The following is a 13,620-nucleotide window of genomic DNA, read 5'->3' on the forward strand; positions in this document are numbered from 1 at the left end:
CACATGTATTAGCTCAATTAATATTCACCCATATCTGAGAGATAGGCGTTATTTTTCTCATCATCCAGATAATACAATGGAAACCCAAATAAAGTAAAGTAATTTCTCAAGGTGTATATAGTTATATAGTAACCAAATCAGAACTTAAAACTACACTGTCTGGCTGAAAATTCCAAGCTCCATATTACTTCCATGCAAAGAGTATTTTGTTTATGCTATTATGTCATTCACAAGAGTCTATGAAATATATATTCGTTTGTGTACACACACCATTTTTTTCTGCTAGATTTTAGCTCCTCAGAGAAAGGTACTGTATTTTGCGTATCTGGGACTTACCCACAGTATCTAGCATAGTGTTTTGAAAATAATTGCTTTAGAAACAAATTAAGGATTCAATGACCACTTCTCTTTGTAATTAAAGAAAGGTTATAAATAATATCAAATATAAGGAACTAGACAAACCCACTGGGAAAAATTTGCAAATACATTTTTAATAGCAAAATGTAGGCTCTTATAGTAATGTAGGATGATCTCGATACTCAAAGAATACTCTTGTTCTATTGTTAAATCAAATAGGATGTCTAATTAGCTAAGCATAGATTTTTTTTCTTTTTTCCTCCCTCAGAAAAGCATTCAATTTTTAAAATATTCAAAATTCCTAAATGAAACAATTTTAATCATCTATCTGTAAGTTGGTAGCACTATAGGAAATTGACAACCTGACATCAGAGTTAAACACCCTTTTAATTCTTCTTACTCCTAATTTGTATCATTAGCGTATCTTAGTCTGTCAAAGTAATCAAAGCCATCAGTGGGGGAGATAAGGTGACTTGTATGCATGACTATCGTGTATTTATTAATATGATTATTTAAATTATATTGTTAGAGAGAGCTTATTTGTAATGAGTACAGTCGCTGACCACGTATATATCACTCAGTGTCTTTCCACCACAGCAAAAATCCCATCTGCAAGTAAGCCAACCATAACTGGCATCAAGAAATGATAATGCAGCTCTGAGTAATGTGTGTTCATGCATAATAAAGGCATACATATGTGCCCTTTGCATGTGGCATAAGCAAGCAGGTAAACTCAAAGCAAAGCATCAAAGCATCTGGGATAGCATCTCATTTTATTATTCTTCATCAGAATAATATGAGACCTTGTGGGCACATTATCCACAATGAAAAATCAAGTTTCACCCTGAGCAGGCACACATGGTGCCCCTACGTTGTTGACATAAAATGTTTTTCTCCTACTTAGTAAGCATCCTTCTCAGCCCATTACTTTCCAGGTGCTATGATGTGGATCTGGGGAAGAGGCTCTCTATAGCACAAGGGGGAGGATTGTGAACATCTACCTGCCTTATTCTCTGCAGCTTCTCATGGAACCTGTGCTATTTTATACCACGACTGCAATCTTCTAATACGCCAAACTGAGTTTGCTCAGTGCCAGTCACTAGAACTGTAATAGCAATTTAAACAAACTAACATTTGCTTTTGGGTTTCTAGTATGATCTCCCTTTTCCTCTTTCTCTTGTCCATTGCCTGATTCCCAGCAAAAGAAAATTATTCATATACATGTACATATGTGTGAACTATACATATGAAAATATATAGTCATATTCATAGTTGAGAAACACACACTTACCCATTTACAATTCCCTAGGAAGAAGAGCACAACTTAATAGAAAGCAGTGTTTTATTTTTAGTTTTCAAAAAGTATTCATTAAGAGTAAAACAGGAAAGACGATCAAAGCACATGAAAGAGAAGCTATATTCTTTGTACTTTCCTTGTTGTCTTGACTGAAATTTAGTCCTCTTCACCTCTTGCCCCACTGGATTCACTAACCTCCAATTTTCTTTTCCCTATTGTGCTAAACTCAAAAATGTGCCTAGAAACTAAAGAATAAGGTTGCCTGTGACTTACGTATGTTTGGAATAGGAATTACTACCTAAGTTTTCTCAAATACTTTTGATACTTTTGAATTATTTTTCACCCTTAAGGAAAGGGAGTCTTTCTTTCTTATTTCTCCCTTTACCTCCCTTTTCCATTGTCAATTTAGAAGCTGCCTGAAATCGGCACTGTGAAAACACTGGGTGGCAGTCCCTCTCCCTTCCAGCCACCAACACCGGAATGGACTGTCATCACAAGAGCTCCAACTATATAACATTATGTTATTTCCCTGCATTTGCTTGCTGTACTGAAACTCTACATTCCTCCAAATCCCAGCCGTTCAATAGGGAGACTGGGCAATGCAGAGCAGCATAAATAACAGGTTTTTCTAAAAGCATGTGCCGCACAGCAAAACCATGAGATTTCCTAGGTCAGCCGAAATACAAAAAATGGAAGTGAAAAATGTCCTGTTCAGTGATCCGGTCAATGGGATTAAATCACAAAACTCCCAGCAGTTATTTTCGGTAACTGCACCCATGATTTTCTGAGTAGAGATGCATATCTTGTGATCTGGTCTCTCTTCTTTCTTCCACATCTATTCTATGTACTGTCATCATTTATATGAGTTTCCTGTAATCAAAGCATCTGTAAGCTCTAGTATCAGAAGCCTCTGCCATACTCTGTTTCCTTCTTTTAACTCTCCAAACACCCCCTCTCCCACACTATTCAAGACATGAATTTGGGTTCTGAGGCTCCAAAGTACACACGGTCCAGCTTGCCTGCTGGGACTCTACAGTGTCCCAGCACAGGGCTCAAGAGTCAGCTCCTCTCTAAACTCCTGAGAACTGCTGGATAAATTAAAAAAAAAAAAAAAAAAAGTTTTTTTCAATTAATTTTAAAGTTTAAAAAAATGACAATGCAAGATATTTAGAAAGTAATTAAATAGGCTATGTGTGGCAGTATAAATATTGTAAGCAAAAAAAAATTCCCACATGATATATCTGATGTATAATATTTAATTAAAATGGCCAAGATCTTGAATTTCCATCAAGAAGAAGCTGGTGGTTTAACTAGGTAGTATAAAATGCACCTAAATGGGAGTTACCTACATTTGTATTTATATCTAGTCTTTTTCATTGTTGATGCTATACTGTCACTAACAGTTAGACTAAAAATTAGAAGACAAAAAAAAAAAAAAAACTCAAATCAATAAATAGATAATTCCAAAAAAGCAAGGGCAAATTTTTCTAGCCAAATGAATTCATCACAAAGAGATCTGTGTCCCATAAAAGCATTTCTTTCTTTAACTTCAACAGCCCACAAAGAGCTCATAGAAGCAAGATTTATTTAATATTAATTATTGCAAAATTAAATTAAGAAAATAAATGAGTAAGTTAAGATATAGCTCAGAAATCATGGATAACAGACAGAAAGGGCTATAAAAATGTATTACTCATGAAAATTTTAAAACAATAAGAATGTATTAATAATTCCTGTTTTTTTTTTTAACAAATATTTCTTGAGTATATTCTATGTAATTGATTTTGTTGTGGGTCCTGGAGTTTCAGCTGTAGACAAAATAAATGAAGACACGCTCATGGGGCATGCACTTCACATATCAAGCGCCTGACTCTTATTCTACATTAGAAGGTAAGGGTATTATTTCTTAAAAATCATTTAAATTATAAATTGTCTAGTACCTTATCTAAGTCATGGGAGGTGCTCAAAATTTTGTTTTAAAAATAATTCAGTGACCACTGTCTGACAAAGAGATGCTTGCTTTTAAAAAGCAACGTGTCTGCATGTAGAATGATCAGCTAAAAGATATTTTAACTGCATACTTAATTAAAAAGATAAATCACATTCAAATCTGTATTGTAATATTATAATATATAGCATTTTGATAGCACATTCCTAGAGGCATTAATACTTTGCTTACTCTCTTGCCTACAATTTAAACTTAAATATTTATAATAATATACACAGAAATGGTAACATTTTACTTTTACCAGAAATTCAATATTGAAGTTTTTATATATAAAGTAGAAAATCTTGCCCATGTGACTCATACATTGTGCCTGTGACTTTAATGCCTTTAACAAGACAGCCTAATGGCCCATTATTGTTTTTAACATGCCACCTTAAAATAACCTTTCGGCAAATTTTCTGACATATTTTATCTCAGCCTCCATTTATTTCATTTATATTGACCCTGGTCCCTTTAAAATAGCTGGTTTTTGAGAAACACTGGAGTAAGCACAGCATTTCTGCAAAGACTTTCGGATTCTTCCAGTAATTCCATGTTGAGTCTGCTTAGTTTTATGGGTAGCAATCTGCTCTTCTTTTGGAATCTGTCAGGAACAGAAAAATACACATTAATCATTTACTATAGGAGCGTGTACTACTCCCAATGTCACCTATTTCAGGATGACAATTGGACACTTATCAGAAATTACCCACATCCTCATTAGTGAAGAGTTAGTTGTGCAGTTAACTGAGACTCTGCATCTTCTCGTTTTCCTCCGATGGTGTTCTTAGAGACCCCAGGATGTTGTCGTGTGAATACAGGTCTGTCATATATTTGTTCTTTGTGTATTGTACTATAGGAACTGTTTAGATTCACTTGCAGCCTGAACCTAAACCCTGAAGCATCTCCAAAGGGGTAATGTAACTTTTAAAAAGCCTTTGGGTAAGGAGCAGCACTAACTGCAGAAGACCTCCTTACACAGGAGTTGGGCCTACTGGTGGAGAAGGCCAGGAAGATCACGGCTCTAAACTGGACAAGTAGTGTTGTGGGAATTCAGGGAGAGATTTTGCTGGTTTCTCCCTCAAAGATGTGAAAAATACCTCTTTGACTTTTTGACATTGTGTAAAGATGTGTGGTCCCAGGAAATCATTAAACAGAGGCTTCTGGAATAATTTTCACCTACTCAATGTCTTTATGTTGCTGTTACCTTCAAGATTTATCTTCTGCAACCTTCTGGCCTAGGTTACAGCCTTTTATTTCCTCTTTCCATCTCCAGCAGATAGAACTGTCTACAAGGAAAAAAAAAACCAAAAACAACAACAAAAAAAAACTCTTCCACATTGCTCTTGGAAATGCAAACCCCAGAATCAGTGATTGAGAATGTGAATTATTACTTTTCTAAAATATATCATAATGAAATCACTTTTTTTTCTTTCTTTTTTTATTGTATAAGCCAGGCAAAGCACCCAGGAGGAATATACATGTTATTTCTTACTTAACCCTAGATTATTCTGCCTCTGAAAATATACAATTTTTTATTTTTCAAATTTTGACTCATGTTATCTCTGAGATTACTGTGTCATTTAAACTATAACTCTTATTCACATGTTCAGATATATGTCTCAGTTTAAAAGAGAAAAAAGAAAGAGATTAACACATCTATTAATTTTATTCTATCTTTTTGCATTTCACTTATATTTATTTCATTCTATTAAAATCAAGAATTTAAAACTGGAAAGTAAAGATTTAACATGCAGTAAAAAATAAATTACGATAAAAGGTGGTAATCAAGTGTCAGATTAATATATTAAATTTAAAAAATCCTGACAATGGAAGTTTATAAAATGTGAATTCATTCGGTGTTGTTGTCAGATATGCACATAGGAAACATTTTTTAAAAAGGTTATAGAAGACAATGAAACTCTGGGCTTTTAAAAATTCCTTTGAATAACTTTTAAATAATCTTTTCTTCAATTTTTTCAATTTTTTTAATAAAAAATATCAAAGAGTGTTTTAAATGTATTTAAATGTATTTATATGCAATTCCAACACACACTAGGACCTCAAAAATTTTGTTCAATAAATAAGTGAATAAATAAATAAGTGGATGAATGAATGAATAAAATTAAATTATAGATATACAGATAGGTATATGATAGATAGATGATAGATAGATGGATGATAGAGACAGATAGAAGAATAGTTTAGGAAAAGTTTTTATCTGAATTTCATGAAAAAACAAATCTGGGAATGAATGAAAGAAATACGAAATACAGATACAAAGAGTAGGGTGTTATATTAACACTCGATATGTGGAGGTGAGAGGAAGGCATTTTCAGAGACTGAGGTTAGAAAAAGAGAAAATAATTTTTATGAAAATTATATATGATGCTTTGAAAGTGATATTCAGGGGAAATTAATTTGGCAGAGTAAAAATATAAATTAGTACAAACTTTCCATAGTTTGAAAAAACATATCAAAACCACTTTATTTGAGTGTCCAGTATTTGCGTCACAATCTAAATTTTAATATTTATCTTAAGAAGATAATTAGACATATACAAGAGTATATAATTAGAGATATTCATTTTAGCATTTTTTAAATGATTCATTCAAAAGATAAAAAAAAAAAGAGCAAACCAAATAGCTACAATCAGGCTACAGGTTAAATAAATTCATTCATAAAATGTGAAAATAATTTATTGATGAAGAAAAGTGCTCATACTATATTTATTGTGGAGAAAAACAAGTTATAAAAAGGATTTATTACATAATTCACATGTGAGAAATATGTACATTTTTGGGTTTACTTTTTATCTGAGTTTTGCTATAATAGTGCAATATGACTTTTTATGACATCCAATGATTTCCTTTGTTCGAACTGAATCCTCATTTCTAAGATTCTATCTATCTATCATCTATCTATCATCTATTGTCATCTATCTATCATCTATAATTTATCAATTGACTCCAGTTCAGAAGCCTTTGTCCCTAAATATAAATTTCTCTTTGTTGTTTCATCAGTTCTTCTCATTTACGTCCAATGATTACCTATCCACCATGATTTATCTGGCAAGGTGCTATTAAAATCATCCTTGATCTTTCAGGCCAGACATGGTTTCTTTTATCAAGACTTCCAAGGCACTTAGACCATAAGGGAATCCTGATGTCTCCCTTGGTAACACAGGTTTGACTATAAGCCCCATCTCTTATTAGCTCTGGTTTGAAATTACTGAATTATGTTTCTCGAACTGTGGGTTCTTCATCTTTAAAACGGAGCCATTGAGTGCCAAGATCACAGGGCTGTTGTACAGGTAAGGTATGCAGAGCACCTAGAATAGCTCCTAACTCAAGTAAAGGGCCCTAGACTTGTAAGTTCTTCTTCCATACTTTCTGTTTATATGTTTTCCTAACTGCACCAAACAGTTTTTAAGAGTCGATAAACTGAAATCTTTTTATTCTTGGTAGTATGATGCAGTACTACATAGCTAATAGTTGTTCAATAAAAAGTTGACAGTATGAATAGAAATTCTGATGGACTTTTAAAACAACTTTTAAATACTCTTTGGGGAGACATACGTAAAGTAGCTATTTCCAAGAATATACATTTTTTTTCTCTTTCCAGATATCTTTATCTCTCTAAAATAACAGGAATATGTTTACTAATGCTACAGGAAGCACAAAGCAGTAATCACGGTAAATTGAGGATTTTCTAGTTGATCATCTACTCACTTTGTCAGGCCAATGGTGAAAAACACAGAAGAGGCAAATCAAGGCTCATAAAACATGACAGAAATCAGTAAAAAAGTTTATGCAATTTATCAAAATTATGAAAATAACTTACGTTTTAAGTAATGAGATTCCTTAGAAGAGAGTTTTTCTTATTGATGAAATTAGTGTATGGGCTTTGCTATTTGGCTAAAATTTATCTCCTTGGTCAAGGTGAGATATTTTGGGGGAAATTATTGTGGGATCTTTTTTATTTTTTTAATTCAGTTATTTCCTTAATGGCAAACAAACAGACAAGAAAGCAAGCTAAAAAAATCCCTGAGAGAAGGGAAGATTTGTCTGCTAAATTGCCTATTATTTACACAACTGATAGGAACAGACAACTGTGACCTTGTAAATTTATTTTTTAAAAATGAAGTCTTCTACAATGTAATATTCTAATCACCCGAAGGTAAAAAAATATATATTGTTTCTTTTTTTAGGCATTTACCTGACTAAAATGAGCTGAGTAACAGCTTTAGAGAACAAAACATGCTTTGTTGGTATGAATACCAGTGTACTTAAAAAAACAAAAACCAAAAAACTGCTCAAATCATTAGAGAAACTAGCTACAAGCTAAATTGAAAAATAATTACAAGTCCTGGCTTCCACATTTAATCAGGTGGCAGCTATTGGGCTCTCAGCTAACAGACTCTAAATGAATTCTATAATATTATTAGTAATTGTAGCATCACGTTTCACAAAACAAGTTAAAAATAATAGCAATGTGTAAATCTCATTGCCATGAGGCCCCCAGTGCTGAGGAATTTATTTTGCATCATATCCTAAAAAAAAAAACAAAAAAAAAAAAAAAAAAACCAAGCCAAAAACCAGATCAATAGAACTGTCACTGAGTCATCAACACTTCTTAACTGTGTTCCTTCCAACAGATCCAGCACCTGCTGTTGTTTCTGGTTTTTCACTCTCGCTTGCCTGGGAAGTGATGGTATTTACTAGCAGTTGTACGAATCCAAGCAGGGTCTGACAGTGTCACAGAGGCCAATGCATCTTGCACCCCGTAGGTAAGGAGAACTGCCAACAAAATGTTCTTAATTCACTATAGACAGATTATGAAAGTGAAACATAAGCACAGAAGCTGTGTAGGAGGAGGAGGGAGAAGAAATGAATAGTAGAAGAAAGTGGCAGATGTAATTTTTTTGTTTTGTTTTTTTAGTTAGTGGTACTGGGTTTTGATAAACCACTAATGATCTGAATGTTTTAGCCATGATTTTTTGAAGACAATGTTTAAAGGCCCATCTCTGGCTAGGTTTCGAGATACTACTTTGAATTCCAATTTAAGAAAATGCCATTATTTTTAAAATTATTTTTCCTCCCCTCTCCTTCCTCCTTCCCTCTTTCCTTCTTTTCTTTCCTCCCTCCCTTTCCCTTTCATCCTTCCCTCCTTCCTTCCTCATATTATATAATAACTGAAACATCTTTTAGTTAAATCATTTTGAAAGGAAGAGAATATTTCATTGTGTGTAGGGGGCACAATTCAATAACATTTTCTAAGTTATGTCTTTGAAAATTTGACATCCTTCCTCTGAGTTTTTTTTTTTTATTATTATTTTGCTAGAAATTTATATTTTTTACCTAGATTAAATAATTTAAAATTTCAAAACTTATAGGAACATATATGCTTATAACACTTTTTCATGTGTTAATATTTGAGATTTTTAAATGTTCTTATATGTAACTAGAAAAATATTAAAGTGATGACTACATCAATTCTTTCTTGGAATAATTAACTTGTGTCAGTGGAAACAGCACAAATTTAGCCTTTTGACAATGAGGGAAAAAATTGGTTCACTCTTATTTTACTGAAGCAAGATCTTGTTATAATAGACATTTGTAAAATAACAGGGCAAAATCCGAATCTCTAATATAGACTGGCAAGAATTGTTTTGCATGTCTTGGGTCTGGATTACATAAATCTAAATTATAGAATGATTTGATGTGTAAAATATTTAGCAAGTTTTTGTACTTTAGAAAGAAATCATTTAAACTAGTGCTATTTTCAAAGAATCTTCCAGTCTATAGTACATCAAGGATGTGAAAATGACTTTATATGTTAGAAATTGGCCTTTAGCGAGAAAAAAATATTAAGCAATTCTAAGTGCACAGCTATTAACTGGCTGATTTCTGATCCCTGACACAGAATGTCATTCTCAACCCAGTGCCTGGCTGTTCAGCATCCTGTGGGGACCGCAGGCTTCCAAAGATTCCTCTTTACAAATAACAATCAGTTCAGATAGAGGAGACACAAGGAGAGCCAGTTAAATCTTTCACATCATTACTAGCCTCATTGTTTTGCAAATCACAGCATAAAGTAGAACACGTTCATGAATCCTCTTACAGGTTTCTGAATGCTAGGGATTTCAGATATGTGAATCCTGTTGTTAGCAGTAAATGAATAAGCACATGACCACTCACTGCCTTTACCAGCTAAGTGGCTGGTTTAAATTAAAGATTACAGGTTATTGTTTGAATTCATCAAGATTTGTCCATCTAAAATGATGAGCTTTCCCTATTCATATGTCAGTCCATCATTATCATGAAGTCTGCCATATCTGATCACTAGCTCACTTGAATAGCTCAAAACAGCATTTTGAAAGTATCCTATTTATAGTAGAGATATGTAGAGTAATCCAAAACACTGTCTGTTTAACATGCTAACCCTCTCTTGGCAAGAAATTTTTCTCAGGAGACTCTTATTTCTGAAATGATCAAGTCCCAAAGCTGAGTGCCACAACTCTGGGCTAAAAAGTGATTTATCTGTATTTTAACCAGCTGTATTTTTCCCCTTTGTAATTTGCTTTTACAAATGCAATTATTCATTTCCTTCAGTAGGTGACTAAGTTGATCATATTTCACTTAAAGGTATTTAATATTCATTTTCTTGTAATGATTTTTCAGTACTATTTTCCACAAATGTCAAAATCCTGAGTTGTTTATTCGAATCCTGAGTTATTGCTCTAATAACGAGAAGCTCTAATTATAGAGTGCAGTGAACTAGGCAGCAGAGAGCTTGCATCCTAAATATTACTATTAATATCAAGACACATGAAGAGTGCTCGTAACTTCTTTAAAATTCATTCTTTACTTTCTGGTATTTGAATATAGACTGTTGTCTTAGAGTCGCAGTGAGCTCTGCAGTAAGAAACTCCGTATTCTTGTTGGTACTCTATTCAAATTAAGCTTTATCTCAGTTTAAGCAAGAGAACTCACCTGAAGTGTTACTGCCCTGTAGTTGCTGAAGACTACACTTTCTCACTCAATTAAAGGAGCAGCATAGAAAGCAGAGCTGGCAACGACCCTCACACTCAATTATTGGTGTGAGCAGTATGCCACCACTCCACTTTCAAATACTTCTGTTTGTTATGCATATCCAAGCAATATTAGTTATAGGGAACACACAGGAAAGAAACAATTTTCCCCTCCCACTTCCCATCTGTTGTGGAAAACACACAGGTTTTTCCACCACAGGTTTAGAACAACCTCATGTCCTTGGAACACAGATTCAAACTACATTGTAATGACAGTGTGAGTCTTCCACTCACTCCTCACCCACGAACCTATTTTAAGCCTGTATTCTGAGAATAGCCTTCACTGTGATGCCTTTGGAACATAAGCCACCATGTTAAACAGCAATGGTATGAAACTGACTAATGGTGAACAGACCGTCTAAGTCGCTCTTTAGAGCAGTTGTGACTGCAAGCCCTGCCCTGTATGTACTGGTTGTACTTTCCTTCAGAGGTAAATGGTACAAAACTACCCCTTACCAAGGCAAAGACTAATTTCATTATTACTTTTTTATATTTAATGTTTCACTAGATATTTGCTGATTTTTTTACAATAAAACTAAATATATTATCCATATCAATTATTAACTTATTGCCTGATCCATGGACTCAATGATCAGAAATTAAAAATGAGGAATAAAAATTACTTAAAAATTTAGATATTAATTAAGAACATTGAGGAGATAGCTAATTGAGTAATGCCTCCAATTATAGAACAATGAGTCCAAATGCCTAGATTCTATTCTTAGCTCAATCACAGATAATTTGTAGAATTTTTTCCTAACATTTTTAACCATTTCTCCATATTAAGATGAACTCAATATAAATTTAACTGTTATTCTTTTACTTTAAAAATACATTTGTTAGCAACCAACTCTATGGCAAGTTCAGGAAAACAAGATAGATATAGTCCTTATGGATCTTACTATTTATTTTGTTCTAACACATTTTTAGTATTACTCAAGAATATGCAAATATAATAATGCCTGAAATAAAACATGAGACACATAACTTCTAAAAACTATTAGACATAATTTATGTTGTTATTAATAACTTTACTCTGAAATTTAATTATAGTTAAATTTTTAGATAGTCAAATAGGTGACAATATTCTACATATAACATTATTTTACAATTAAGAATTGTTTTAGAATGAAACTTGAAACTAATTGCTAGTTTAGACATTATAAACAAGAATGGGTACACAGCACCCCCTACTGATTTCAATGGAGACAAAAATTTGAGAAGGGGGACAAATTTTTGATTCTGTCGCACATAATATCAGCTTATTTAAGCATTCAAAGGCGAGAAGGAACACATCACTTTTACACAGGCTAAGCTGATAGTAAAATTTAAGTTCTGTGTGGTGAATTAGAATATTATTTTTTTTCAAGGCAGCTCTTATGTGAAAAACTCCTCACAGCCAAACTTTATACCTCCACATAAGCTTCTTAAATCTTACCTTTCATGACTAACTCTTCATAAATAACCTTTTATAATTAATTTCTCATAACTAACACTTCATTTAATTTGCTTACATCCCTTCACTCTTTGATATCTCCAAATAGTGCTAACTGGTTGAGGCGCTCCTTTTCCACTCTGAAACCTGAGTGGAATTCTCTCTTTGTAGCTGTATCTGTAAAGATTTAAGTTCTTACCTCAAAGGTCTCTTGAAATATTGTTAATTACAAAGAGATTATGAGAACTCACCAACAGAGACCATCTCAATTATGTAAAAATATTAATACAGCAACTAATTATATGTCAGAATAACTGTAAAATCTTTCATTTGTACGTATAGAAATATGAAATAAAAATATTAGTTGGGGAGAAATAAGTGGAAAAATAAATGGAGATCAATATAAACTTCAGTGGTGGCCTTGATATAAATATATATATTTTTAATTAAGTGGTTAGAAAATGAAATTTTTCAATGGCAAGCTTCTCTTATCCACATTTAGAGTGGGGATAATTTGTACCTCAATGTCATTCATCTTTTCTTTTTTTACCACATTAATCAGGAAATATAGACCAATTCTCAGTAATAATGGTTTATTTGAGTTTACACTATATAAATGCATATACCTCAAAGAACTTATAATGCTAATGGTATTTATCACGTATTGTTTGTAAAAGAATAGTCCAACTGATATATTCTCTTTTCAGCAGAGGAATTATACAAATTAATGTTGACCTGGATGTAACCCATTTAAGATGACACATGAGAGTCGTAAAAATGATCTCTCTCTCTTAAAAAATTCCCTAGTAAGAATTAGTTCAGTAGTTATTTTTCTGCTTTTTAAAGATCCACTTTAAGGTTTCTCAACTCTTATCAAATGCTTTACAACGATCTGGGAAAAATATCTAACAATATCAACAGGGCAACGTATCAACAGTAATGTTAAACTTACATTTACTAAGACCTAAGTTTATGCTGTGTTTATAGTAGATAAAAAAATTAAAGGATATATGAATATCTGTCAAGTATAACAACATAATAACAATAAAAACTAACATTGAGTGCTTACCAATTACTTTTGAAATATTATCTTTTTTAAATTTCCATATTATCTTTTTGAGGCAGATACATGGATTAACCCCATTTTACAATTGAGGAAATAGATTCCTAAAAAGCATAAAAAACCTTTCTGAGTTCACATATCCAGGACATAACAGAGCCAGTACTCACACTCTGGTCTGTTTTTCAATGAACTCATGCCCTCAATCATAGTGAAATATGGTCTTTGTACATAGGCTGGTAGAAAGTAAATCTAGATAACTAAGTGGGATGGAATGACAACACTTTATGATTAAATGAATTTTATTTATTGGTTATAAAAATTGCCTGTGCACAATACTTTTTAATATCGGTAAACCATATATACTAGGCATAATTTGTATTGGTTTTCA

The 13,620-nt window shown here is 32.7% G+C and overlaps 1 long non-coding RNA gene across 2 annotated transcripts in view; it reads right to left on the reverse strand.

Annotated features, from left to right (window-relative positions):
- Positions 1–228: 228 nt before the first annotated feature.
- The window catches only part of LOC107505434, a 119,894-nt gene continuing 106,502 nt past the window's right edge, over positions 229–13,620 (reverse strand). For both annotated transcript variants that reach the window (XR_001595709.2, XR_004950733.1), the window contains 2 exons: positions 4,849–4,930; positions 229–4,245 (listed from right to left, as the gene is read on the reverse strand). This is a non-coding gene — a long non-coding RNA (uncharacterized LOC107505434). The remainder of the gene's footprint in view (positions 4,246–4,848; positions 4,931–13,620) is intronic.

The sequence above is a fragment of the Rousettus aegyptiacus genome, unplaced genomic scaffold (assembly GCF_014176215.1).
Source record: "Rousettus aegyptiacus isolate mRouAeg1 unplaced genomic scaffold, mRouAeg1.p scaffold_m13_p_1, whole genome shotgun sequence".
Taxonomy (NCBI): domain Eukaryota; kingdom Metazoa; phylum Chordata; class Mammalia; order Chiroptera; family Pteropodidae; genus Rousettus; species Rousettus aegyptiacus.